Genomic DNA, 13,779 nt, shown 5'->3' with positions numbered 1-13,779 from the left:
ACAAGTACTTGCTAAAGCCTCCGGTGGAAGATCCTCGATGTGTTGATAAGACATACAGTTCTATATAACACACAAGTGTCACGATAATCACAAAACAGATGCAAATTGTTAAAATACCTAATTTTTAAGCAATCATGTATTGATCTCTTCCGAATAGAATCTATGATAGCCTACCCTCTTTACCCTTTGCCTCTCATTGCTAGGCGGCAGTTACATGAAAGCCGCAAGCTTTCACAAGCAAATACATGACTGATATCACACCGACTTTATGATTACATTTATGATTATCATGAATGTGTACTCTATGATGTGTACTCTATGAGCGCTCTGGAGCGAGTCACTTCCAAGATGGCCGCGCAGACTGCATGGTTACTATTTTTAGCATCATGTCGAAGTACTCTATAGCTCTACGTACCTTTATCTTATGTTGTTTCTCAACACATGTTCTGACAGGAGGACTGTCTTTGGAGGAGTCGCCTTGTCCCAGGCGACTGCTGGATCTGGCATAGCTACTAGTAGACCCCCTCCGGAATACTGTAGGCACTGCTGATGGTAGCAACACACGTTTGTGCTGAACTGCACACCCAAGAGATTCTTTTAAGCTGGGAAGGGTGTCAAAACAATCCAAATCGAAGTGTTCAGAGAACAGGACGGATGTTGGTGAGGGCTCCCACTTGTCATGAGTGCGCCTGACTTGCTTCACCCACTTTGCATGCAGCTCGGGATCTCTGGGAAACTTGAATAAACTTACCCCATCCTTGTGGGTTTTGGAGCAAAAGCCGGCAACACAACACGAAGGCATAATAACTATAACTATAACATTATATATATATATATATATATATATATATATATATATATATACACACATATATATATATATATATATATATATATATATATATATATATATATATATATATTAGTGCTGTCAAGCGATTAAAATATTTAATCGCGATTAATGTCGCGACTGTCATAGTTAACTCACGATTAATCGCAATTTAATCGCACATTTTTGTCACATGAAAAACCATTGTAATTCTCTTATCAGCATAAAAAAGTGAATGGGCTTGCTCACCGTTCGAACTACGGGGGTACACGGGGGATCCGAGATCCCCTGAAACAGACATGAGATCCCTTGAAAACATGATTTGGGAAATGTTGGGGGGTCTCTAAAATATTGGCAAAATGATGTTTATTGACATAGCAATCGTGTGTAACGGGAAGCATTTGCATATCCGAAGTGAGCGCGTGATGGAGAGCCGCGCTCTGAGACAAGCGCAAGCACCCCCCCAAGGGAAAAAAAAGGGACCCCCCGAAAATATCGGCATAGTTCGAACACTGGTTGTACCAATGTTTTCTTTTTTTTACTGCAGAGCATAACACGTCTTGTCACAGCCACTGCAAAGTGGGGCTGGAGCCGCCGATGGGAAAACGAAACCTAAAGCCGAGCACCGTGGCTCTTCGGGGGAGGGCAGAGGACTCTGGCTGTGTGGGGCGTGGCATCATGTCACAGAGCATTAATCTCACGATAAAAAAATTATCGCCGTTAAAATTGAGTCAAGTTAACGCATTAATAACGTGACATTTTTGACAGCACTAATATATATATATAAAATGTATAATAATAATACTAATAATGATAAACTGAACACCTGTTGCATCAACAACAAACTGGTAAGTTAGGAGGAAGATTCTTTCGCTGACATCATATAGCCCCTCCTCCTCATTCGTCTCCTGGGTGCTGCAGCCCCGTCAAATTTGCCCAAATAGCTGCGTTTTTTATCATAACTTGTAAAATAGGCGCCTTCGTGAATTAATATATGGATCATCGGGAATTACTTTTTATGTTATAAAACATCACCAAAGATGTCAAAAACGCGTCATCAGCACTTTAATGGACTTCTCAGACCCACATGAGCTCCTTTCCTGGTTTGTGACTTCACCATCAGGCTTCTGGATGTGCAGGATGTTCGGATGTTTCTTAGAACACACAGTACAGGTGAGGCGTCTTTTACAATCTTTGCCCCTTTACCAAACAGCCAAAACAAACACCTTTCCTCTTCAACAATTCAAAATGTTCATTATGAGACTTGGATAGCAACTCTTCACATGAATCTAAGGCATGTGTTCCATTACAAATTGGACAAGGGTTTGACCTAATAGACTTGTCATTAATAGATGGTTTCTTTAACCCTTCTTGTCTGGGAACTTCACTCATGGGAGGTGTAGGTGTATCTGTCACAACAGTGACAAAGCTACCTTTGCTTTTAAAGGAAAGCTTAGAATCTGACACAGGTTTGGGCTGAAGAACCTTCTTTGTGAGAAATGGCTGTTGTATGTCACCAAAGAGTGGATCCTCCATGATTCTAGCTTGCTTCTCAATGAAGTTAACAAGATCAGAGAAAGTAGCCTTTGTTTGCCTTTGCTCTAGGATGTCAAATGCGATTGACCGCCACCTTTCCCTTAGCTTAAGAGGAAGCTTTGAAACAAGAAGTCTCAGGTTAGAAGGTAGACTAAGCTCTTCCATGTCTTGCAGAGTTTGTGACAGATTACAGCATGCTCGAAGATAGAGTGCATAACCGGACAAAGCCTTTCCATCTTCTGGCTTAATATTACTCCAACTCATAGCTTTCTCCATGTATGCATTAGTGAGCTTTATCTGGTCACTGAAATGGTGCTCCAACAATCTTTTAGCCTCTGTATATCCCTCATCTGTACACATGTGCAAACAGCTCCTTACCAGTTCTCTTGGTTGGCCGGAAGTGTATTGCTCCAAGTAATACAAGTGATCCTGATTACTAATGGCCTTATTTTCAATTCCATGTATGAACGCCTGCATGAAAGGTCTAAAGTTCAAAGGCTCTCCATCAAACACAGGTATATCCCTAGTGGGAAGCAATGATAACCTTTGTTGCTGAAGAAAGAAGTTTACTATGTCATTTAGGCCACTACTTGTATTTGAGTGTAATGGCTGCAAAGCTGGGGCAGGAGTAGCTGGAGTGGCTGCTGTAGTCATGAGGACAGAGGTGGCTGATGCTGTGGTGGGGGTAGAGACGGCTACTACAATGGTGGGAGTGGAGGCGGCTGCTACTATGGTGAGAGTGGAGGTGGCAGCTGCTGTTGGCTGATGAGGGGGTTCCTCTGTCAGTGGTGGTTGAAAGGACAGTTGGTTTCACTTATGGGCTGTAAGTATCTGAAGAGGAGTCTTGGGGACCACATTTATATTTGCATATTCAATTGAAGGTTCTGGATCCAAAGAAGTTTCCTTTATGGTTTTTCCTTGTGCTTCCAGGTAAGAATTCATGCCATCCATAGGTGGCTCTGACTTAGAGGCAGATTTTGCTTTGCTTCCTTCCAGCTGGTTCTTGTAATTCTCCAGAACTTTCACCTTTGCATTTGCTGCAGCAATGTCAGTTTCCAGGGTACTCTGTTCTATTGCACTTTGCAGTTGCATCCTTTACAGTTTAAGAGCATGTTTCTTCTTAAGTCCAGCAGCATGTTCAAGAAAAGCTGCCTTTTCTGCTTCAGCCTTTGCGCACGCTGATGACACTGAAGATGTCCCAGATTTAGAAGAGTAGCCAGATCTCTTTGACTTCCTTGACATGTTAGAAATGCTGTCCAAGGGAGTAATGATGGGTGGTGGCTGAGATAGACTGCCTTTCCATGCCTGCACATCATCTAAAAATGATAAGAAGGAGTTCTTTCTTGGTTCATACCAGTTGGCATGGTCATGTTCCCTTTCATCACCAGTCAACATATCTTGCACAAACAAATGAGATTTGTCAAATTCATTCAATACATCAGTAAGACCTTGAAAGCCTTTGTCCACATCAGCAATATTACCTTTATCCATAAAGTCCTTTAATTAATTTTGTTTCCATGTACAAATACCCAGTTTCCCTCTATGGGTTGTAATGAGCTGACTTAATTTCTTTTCCATCATGATGGCTATATCAGTATCCTCTGTAGGAGAATCAGCAGGCTCAGTTTCAGTGGCTACTGGATGAGACATTTTTTCAAGCAATTTCAGCAATTCATTTCAAACAAGTTGAATGTGACACAACAAATTTAGTTTAAGTTCAAAGCTTTGTTCCAAAATCCAATAAATCCAAAATGGTGCAGACAATATACACAGTCCAAACAAGTCCACAGTCCATTCAAACAAACAAATCCCATTTTCAAGTTTGAGTTTCCAGGTTTTAAGCACTTAAAAAACAGTTTTTACTATGTGAGGGCCAAACTAAATTCAAAGTGTAGATGCTATACAGTCATTACGCGCTTATCTTAAAACACTGTGTCCGGCTGTTGCTCATACCTGTGTTCATAGATGGTAGAAGAGGCAGGCGGGTAGGGAGAGGGCACACAGTCAGGCAAGCAGGTAACAAGCAGGCAGGCAGGGAGGGAAAGAGGTAGGTGGCAGGCAGGCAAACAGGTGGTACACAGTGAAGTAAATCCAAATTGTTTGTAATCCACAGGGAGAGGATTAATCCAAAGTATAAATTTCAAGCTTCAATATAAGTTCCAAAAAAGGGTGAAATCAAAGTATCGTAAATTTTATTTAAGTATAGTTCAAGGTTTAGAGTTAAAGCGGTAAAAACTATTCAAGTACGGCATCTTCCATTGCCTAACTGAGACTGAACACCATGTGGAAGACACCATCTTTACCTTGACAGGTGACCTAAGGCTATGTCAAAATAAAAGTTCCAGGCTGAAGGCCAGCAAATCTCAAACAAAGTAAGAGTCTAAACCAAAGCAAATTTTAACCAAACTTGGCTCGAACAAGGGTGATGACAACACAAAATCAAACCAATTTTTTAAAAAAAGAGCCCAGCTTGCCTGCTGAGGGTTGAAGTGTTTGGCTTTCTGCACATACTCCAAATTCTTGTGGTCCATCCACACCAGGAAAGGATGCTGGCCCCTTCAAGCCAATGCTGCCACTTTTCCCAGGCCAGTTTGATAGCCAGGAGTTGTCTATCACTCCCATCATAGTTTCTATAGGCAGGAGACAGGACAGAGGAGAAGAAGGCACAAGTGTGGAGCTTGCCATCTGCAGGACGCTGGGAGAGAACTGCACCCACTGCCACATCCAAGGCATCTACTTCAATGAGAAACAGGAGTGAAGGGTCAGTTAAAGTAAAGATAGACGCTGAAGTAAACCTCACCTTGAGATCTTGAAAAGCCCTGTCAGCCTCTGGAGACCAGCCAAAACTACCAGGCTGCTTCTTGATTAGGTTGGACAGTGGTGAAGCCACTGAGCTGAATTTTTTGAAGAATTTCCTACAGAAATGTGCAAAACCAATGAAGTGTTGAACCACCTTGACAGAAGTGGGCTGAGGCCAGTCACGAACCACTTGAGTCTTCTTGGGGTCCATGCAAAGGTTTCCCTTGGACAAGATGAACCCCAAAAAGGAAACCTCAGAAACATGAAATTCACACTACTTGGGCTTCACAAATAGATGGTCATCAAGAAGGCACTGGAAGACAGCTCTGACATGATGAACATGCTCATGAAGGGACTTTGAGAATACCAGAATATCATCCAGATACACAAAGACAGACCAGGTCAACATATCCCTCAGGACATCATTGATGAGCACCTGGAAGACCGCTGGGACATTGGTTAAACTAAATGGCATGACCAAGTACTAATAGTGCCCTGTTGGTGTGTTTAAAGCAGCCTTCCACTCATCTCCCTCCCAGATCCAGACCAGGTGGTAGGCATTGTGAAGGTCTAATTTGGTGAAGATTGTTGCTCCCTGAAGCAACTCAAAAGCTGAAAACATAAGGGGTAAAGGATAATTGTTTCTCATGGTAATCTTGTTCAGCCCATGGTAGTGAATATAGGGTTAGAGATTGCCATCCTTTTTGCCAACAAAAAAGAACGCAGCTCCCACAGGAGAAGATGAAGAATGAATGATTCCAGCATCAAGGGAGTCCCTGATATATTCCTCCACAGCTTTGGTCTCAGCAAGTGAGAAAGAGAAGATTCTACCCCATGGAGAAGTTCCTGGAAAGACATCAATGGTAAGGCCTGTGAGGAGGCAGTGATGTGGCTCTTTTCTTACTGAAAAGTCATGGTACTCAGAAGGGACTCAGGACAATTTGAGAGGACTAGGAGACTTAGGGATAGAGGCAGAGACTCTAGAGAGGAGACTGCCTCTCTGTCCCTCTCAGGACAGGGATATCCAAACAGCAAGTAGACAATAATTCAGAATAATTCAGAAATACTTCTGAATTATTCTGAATTATCCAGGCAAAGGATAAATATCGACTGTAAATCAGAATCAACATACAACCAAAGTGGCAGGCAAAAACAAAGTCCATGAGGCAGGCAAGGGTCAATGACAGGAAAACAAACAGGAGAAAACTCAGAGCATAAACTTGGGACCAGGCTTAGTCACTGGGTTAGCACAACATGTCAACACAAGACTGAGCAAAGAACTCAGGAAAACAGGGGGCTTAAATAGGGATATAAACAAGACTTAGATGAAAACAATACATCAAAATGAGACCAAACAAAGGACATTGAGGACCCCACATAGCCAAAAAAGGAATAGCAGTCACAAAGTCATGATACATATCCCCACCTCAGTCCACTTCATGGAGAGTGCTGTACAAGAGCCTGCTATCAAAGCAATCTAGAGACCTGCAGTGGCAAGTTGTTCACTCCACAATGCCAATGAATACCTTTCTTTCCAAGTGCAACCTCATCAACTCTTCCCTTTGCAACTTCTGTGGATTACCAGACACTGTGTTCCACTGCTTCAGTGACTACGGCAGACTGGACCCTCTTTTGAACACATTGGAGAAAACCATCAACAGTCTTGGATTACCTTTTTAAAAACTGAAGGAAAAGACATTAACAGTGTAAACTTATTTAAAGCCTTGATAGAATCACGCAAAAGAATAGAACATGAATTTCACAAAATCAGTATTAATACAGATTTTTTTCAAACAAACAAAGCAAAAACCTGGTGTGCAAACAAGGGATTATTCTCATTAGTAGATGACAATGATATTGTCTTTTATTGGTGATCAAAAACCTTAAATCTAACCCTCTTCATGTGCTCTTCAAATAAAGAGCACATAAATCTCTCTCTCTCTCTCTCTCTCTCTCTCTCTCTCTCTCTCTCTCTCCAGTCTCTGTCTGGACATTCTCAAGACATTCAATAACTACTGACCCCTTCATCCCTAGCAACCCCCAAAACACACACACACACACACACACACACACACACACACACACACACACACACACACACACACAGAGCTGTAAGTAGAGTAAGAACACACATTAGCTCTTTCACACACACTGTGGCCTATGTAACTGAATCATCAATACATAAACATCCTGCCTCAAACATTCTCACTGACTAACACACACACACACACACACACACACACACACACACACACACACACCCCCCATTTATCCCACTGTTATCAGTATCAGAGCTGTATGAGTTAATACCTGAGGTAAATTCTGAACATGTCAGTTGTGTTTATGGTCAGAACAGTGTGTGTGGGTGTGACTACCTGTCTACCTATCTATCTTATCTCAGCTTATATTCTTCCTGCATGCCTGTTTATCCATTCTTCATATCAAGCATGTCATGTGTGTGTGTGTGTGTGTGTGTGTTCATACTAGTGAAAAGTAATTATCATTTCAGCTATCACTGAAGCGCATGCACACACACTGAGCTGTGAAATGGAGTTTCTCACATGTGCTGATGTGTGTGTGTGTGTGTGTGTGTGTGTGTGTGTGTGTGTGTGTGTTCTTCACACCCTTTTGTGTGCTTCTATCATTTTTAACTGTTGTTCAGTGGCATTTCCTCTTCACCCCTTCACATTCTCCTGGTAGTGTACCACACACACACACACACACACACACACACACACCCCACACGCATGCACACGCACGCACACACACACAAGCATGGAGGTGAGAGCATCACGTTGGTTCAGAATCTCTGATTCACACAAGCTGGGTGGGTGGGGCTTCACATAGATAGATAGATAGATAGATAGATAGATAGATAGATAGATAGATAGATAGATAGATAGATGGAGAGAGGGAGAGAGAGAGTCCTCCCCCCTCTCTGTCTCTCTAAAAATAAATAAATCACTGTAAGATTAAATTATGAAATATTTTTCTTCAATACAGGCAGATTTTACAGACAGACAGTTGACTTTCGCAATGCTGATGATTTATTGTAAAGTTTGATAAATCTTAGATGAGTGATGATGTTATAGAGCCAAGTGAATATTCTTTTCAGAGACATGTATAGAAAGAAAAATGAACCAAACCCAGACTGGAGCTGTGAGGAACTCCTGGAGAACCAAACGCTGTGGAGGAGAATGAATGTTCTCCATCTGAAATATGATTTAAACCCCTTCAGAGAATCCACACAGCTGCTGAATTGTACAGTGGGAGAAAATGATTCGATTCAGAATCACAGCGTGAATCGAGATCAGCTCCTTGATTTATTCATGTGTTTTATAAGTTCTGACTTTTTCATCAAAAACTTGATGATGATGTGAAATGATTTCCTTTTTGTGATTCTCTTCACTTTTATCCATCCATCATCTGTAGCCACTTATCCTGTCCTACAGGGTCACAAGCAAGCTGGAGCCTATCCCAGCTAACAATGGGCGGGGGGTACACCCTGGACAAGTCGCCAGGTCATCGCAGGGCTGACACATAAACACAGGCAACCATTCACACCTACGGTCAATTTAGAGCCACCAATTAGCCTAACCTGCATGCCTTTGGGGGAAACTGGAGCACCCGGAGAAAACCCACACAAACACGGGGAGAACATGCAAACTCCATACAGAAAGGCCCTCGTCGGCCGCTGGGCTCGAATCCAGGACCTTCTTGCTGTGAGGTGACAGTGCTAACTACTACACCACCGTGCTGCCCCTCTTCACTTTTATATAAAATATAAATATCATTCATGTTGATCAGGAAAATCAGACACCACTGATGTTTTTCACATTTCTCTGTGTGTGTGTGTGTGTGTGTGTGTGTGTGTGTTATGTCTGCATGTGTGTGTTGTGCGTGTTGTATGTGTGTTATGCGTGTTATGTGTTATATGTGTATGTGCATGCTATGTGTGTGTTAGATGTGTAATGTATGTGTGATGTGTGATATTTGTGTGTGTGTGTGTGTGTGTGTGTGTATGGATGTGATGTGTGTTATGTATGTGTTGTCTATACGTGTATGTTATGTGTGTTGTGTGTCAAGTCAAGTCAAGTCAAGTTTATTGTCAAATGTGCTATACATGCTCGACATAGAGCACAGATAAAATTTCAGTCCTCTCTGACCCACGGTGCAAACAGGCAATGCAATAAATAAAAATAGAATAACTAAAATAAACAATATAAACAGTATAAACACTCTAGATAAGAAATAGACATAGACTAAACACTCACAGGTATATATATACACACACACACACACACACACACACACACACATATAAATTGGAGCAAAGGGACATAAAATAACAGTCAAGGTCACTTAAGGTATAGCAGGTAAACATGAAATAAGCCGTATAAACAATAAACTAATAGTTGTTAAGGTGAGGTAGTGTGGAATAGTTCAAATGAGCAAGGTAAAGTGAAATGTGCAGACCCTGAGTTCAGTGTGCGAATGAATGTTGAGAGTGTGTGTGTGTGTGTGTGTGTGTGTGTGTGTGTGTGTGTGTGTGTGTGTGTGTTGGGGGGGGACTGTGAAGGTGACATGATGTCAGATGCTGAAGGGGGGGCAGGGGGGTGTACAGGCAGAATCTGTGGCAGGGGGCAGAGGGGGGAGGAGGGGCAGAACAGGGAGGGAGTTGAGCCTCCTGACCACCTGGTGAAAGAAACTGTCCTTGAGCCTGCTGGTTTTGGCCTGGAGACTCCGCAGTCTCCTCCCCGACAGCAGCAGGCTGAAGAGGCTGTGAGATGGGTGGGTGGGGTCACCTGCAATCCTGATGGCTTTGCGGGTGAGGCGGGAGTTATAGATATCCATAAGAGAAGGGAGACACCAATGATCACCAATGATCCTCTCAGCTGCTCTCACGATGCGCTGCAGAGTCTTGCAGCAGGACATGGTGCAGGCGCAGTACCACATGGTGATGCAGCTGGTCAGGATGTTCTCAATGGTGCCTCTGTAGAATGTGTGCATGATGGGGGCTGGGGCTCTTGCTCTCCTAAGTTTGCGGAGGAAGTACAGATGCTGTTGGGCTTTTTTGGCCAGTGATGTGGTGTTGTTGCTCCAGGACAGGTCTTCAGAGATGTGCACACCCAGAAACTTGGTGCTGCTCACCCTCTCCACTGCAGCACCATCGATAGTTAGTGGAGCATGCTGGGTGTGCACTCTCCTGAAGTCCACAACAATCTCCTTCGTCTTCTCCATGTTCAGGCGGAGATTGTTGTCCTTGCACCATATGGCCAAGCGGCTCACCTCACTCCTGTAGATTGTCTCATCGCCATTGTTGATGAGACCCACCACAGTCGTGTCATCCGCAAACTTAATGAAGAGGTTGGAGCTGGATGTTGGTGTGCAGTCGTGGGTCAGCAGAGTGAAGAGGAGGGGGCTCAGCACATATCCTTGGGGGGCCCCCCGTGTTCAATGTGATGGTGCTGGAGGAGTTGCTGCCGACCCGTACAGCCTGTGGTCTCCCCGTCAGGAAGTCCAGCAGCCAGTTTCACAGGGAGGTGTTGAGTCCCAGCTGGTCCAGTTTATGAATGAGCTGCTGAGGAATGATTGTGTTGAATGCTGAGCTAAAGTCTATGAACAGCATTCTGACGTATGAGTCTTTTGTCTCCAGGTGGGTGAGGGCTAAGTGGAGGGCAGTGGAGATGGCGTCATCGGTCGAACAGTTGGACTGATATGCAAACTGGAAAGGGTCCAGGGTGGGGGGGAGGGCAGACTTGATATGCCGCATGACTAGCCGCTCGAAGCACTTCATGAAGATGGGAGTGAGTGCGACCAGGCGGTAGTCATTGAAGCAGGACAGAGACGGCTTCTTCGGGACCGGGATGATGGTGATGGCTTTGAGGCACGTGGGGACAACAGCCTGGCTCAATGAGATGTTTAATATGTCTGTAAAGACATCTGTGAGCTCCTCTGCACAGTCTCTCAGGACATGACCAGGAATGTTATTAGGACCCAGGGCTTTCCATGCATTTGTTATCCTGAGCGCTCTCCTCACGCTGTCTGGGGACAGTGTCAACACCTGGTCACCGGGAGGTGGTGGGGTCTTCTGTGACGTGGTGCTGTTGTCTGCCTCAAAGCGAGCAAAGAAGTTGTTCAACTGATTCAGCAGAGAGGTGGAGTTATCACAGATCTGAGGCGAGGGCTTCTAGTCTGTGATGGTCTGAATCCCCTGCCACAGGTTCCTGGTGTCTCTGCTATCGTTGAAGTAGTCAGGAATGTTCCTGGAATACTGTCTCTTGGCCACCCTGATGCCTCGTGACAGGTTGGCCCTAGCTGTCCTCAGGCCCACCTTGTCCTCAGCTCTGAAGGCGGTGTTCCGAGCCCTCAGGAGCCTGTGGACTTCCCCTGTCAGCCATGGCTTCTGATTTGCCCAAATGGAGATGGTTCTGGTGACTGTAACGTTGTCCATGCACTTCCTCATGTAGGCAGTGACAGTCTCCCTGTACTCCTGGAGATCTGTAGTGTTGTTGTAGGTGGCCGCCTGTCTGAACATGCTCCAGTTAGTGGTGGAAAAACAGTCCTGGAGTGCCTCTGAGGACCCCTCTGGCCACACACATACCTGCTTTGCAGCTGGTTTGGTGACTTTAACCAGTGGCCTGTATGCTGGCATTAGCATAACAGTGGAGTGATCTGAGGCCCCAAGGTGGGGGAGGGGGAGGGCTTTGTAGGCACCTCTATGCATGGTGTAAACATTGTTCAGAGTATTGTTTCCATGTGTGGGAAAGTTGATATGTCCATAGAGTTTTGGAAACACGCTCTTGGGGTTTGCATGGTTGAAATCCCCAGCCAGGATGAGGAAAGCATCTGGGCGAGCTGTCTGCTGCTCACTGATGTGCTGATAGAGTTCATTCAGTATTTCACTCCTGTTGTTATTGGAGCCAGGAGGGATGTATATTGCTACCAGCAATATGGCTGTAAATTCCCTTTGCTGGTAGAATGGCCGGCACTTAATAATTATAAACTCCACCAGTGGTGAGCAGTGTTTGCAGACCACGATAGCATCGCGGCACCAGGCATCACTGAAGTAAACACAGAGTCCTCTGCCATGAGTCTTCCCCCCCTTGACTAGTGCGCTGTCTGACCAGTAGCATGTTAGCCGGGCTAGCTGAATGGCACAGTCCAGGACGCTGTCATTAAGCCATGTTTCCACAAACACAAGGACACAACACTCACTCACAGTGTTAGGACTGGGACTGCTTTGGCCTCTAGAGGCCGCTGTTATGTTTATCTTGTCATGTTTGTTTTGGCCTCTAGAGGCCGCCACTGTGTTTTGTGTTTGTCTTGATTGCCTGTTTCCTGCCCCGCCCTGTTCCTTAATTGTTTTGTGTATAAATACCCCTCTGTTTGTTCCCTTGTCATGGAGTCTTTATGCTATGCTGTCTTGTGCTAGTTTCCTCTGTCTCACGTATCTTGCCTGTGCCCTTGTATTTTTTGATATTTTTTGCTTTCTTTGGACTTTGTACCTTTTTGATCTTCTGAGCGTTCAGCATTTTGCCTTTCCTTTTGTTTTTGGACATTTTACCTTTGGATATTTTTATTTTGGTTTATCTTCTGAGCTTTTGGATTTTCTTTTTGTTTTTTCCATTGGATTGTAAATAGTGTAAATAAACTTTTATTTTTGATACTCTACTTTCACCTCACGCCTTTGCACTTGAGTCATCCCCCTGGTGGCCTAGTGGGGGTTTGCTGGATTATCACACCAACGACCCGGGTTTGAATCCCAGCAAAACCCTAACAGAAAGACTCCGTCATGACCGACTCAGCAGAGGCGTCTTCAATGGTCTACCCAGCTAACCTTCAGGGAATTATGGCTTCTTTAACACACTTCGGAGCTACCATGGACACTCATGGACGAACTCTTACGAGCCAACGTGAGGACCTTGCTCGCCACGAGGTACTGCTTCAGAAAATTGGGAAAACCCTGGCACAGCTGACTCCTCTGCCCGCATCTCCTCATCCTGATCCGGCTCCTGCTCCACCATCTGCACCCGCTCCAGTGCCTCCTGCCACGCTGTCTCCTTCACCTCGCGAACCCAGCCTTCCTGCACCACAGAGGTATGACGGCAAGCACGGTGAGTGCCGCGAGTTCCTTACCCAGTGCCAACTCACCTTTGAGCTTCAGCCTACCACCTACACTACGGATCGCTGCAAGATTGCCTTTGTGATAACCTTGTTAGCTGGTAAGGCACGAGCTTGGGCAACGGCCATTTGGCAGAGACAGGGACCCGAGTGCTCTGATTTCAAGTTGTTTATGGAGGAGATGCTTCATGTCTTCGATCAGGCAGACACCAGTAAAGACGCAGCCAGAAAGCTCATGTCCATCCGGCAAGAAGGAAGCGTCACGGACTATGCCATCGCGTTCCGGACGCTCGCAGCTGTCAGCAGATGGAACGAAGCAGCCCTGGTTTCAGCCTTTCACCATGGTTTGTCTGACCCTATCAAAGATGGCCTGGCCTCTATCGGATGCCCAAGTGACCTCGAAACTCTGATCTCACACTCTATTCATCTCGACAACAGGATTAGAGAGCGCCGCCAAGTCCTGAGCTTCCCCGGCCTCACTGCCTCGACCT

This window comes from Neoarius graeffei, chromosome 3, assembly GCF_027579695.1.
Source record: "Neoarius graeffei isolate fNeoGra1 chromosome 3, fNeoGra1.pri, whole genome shotgun sequence".
NCBI lineage: Eukaryota > Metazoa > Chordata > Actinopteri > Siluriformes > Ariidae > Neoarius > Neoarius graeffei.
Note: the sequence above shows the minus strand (reverse complement) of the source record.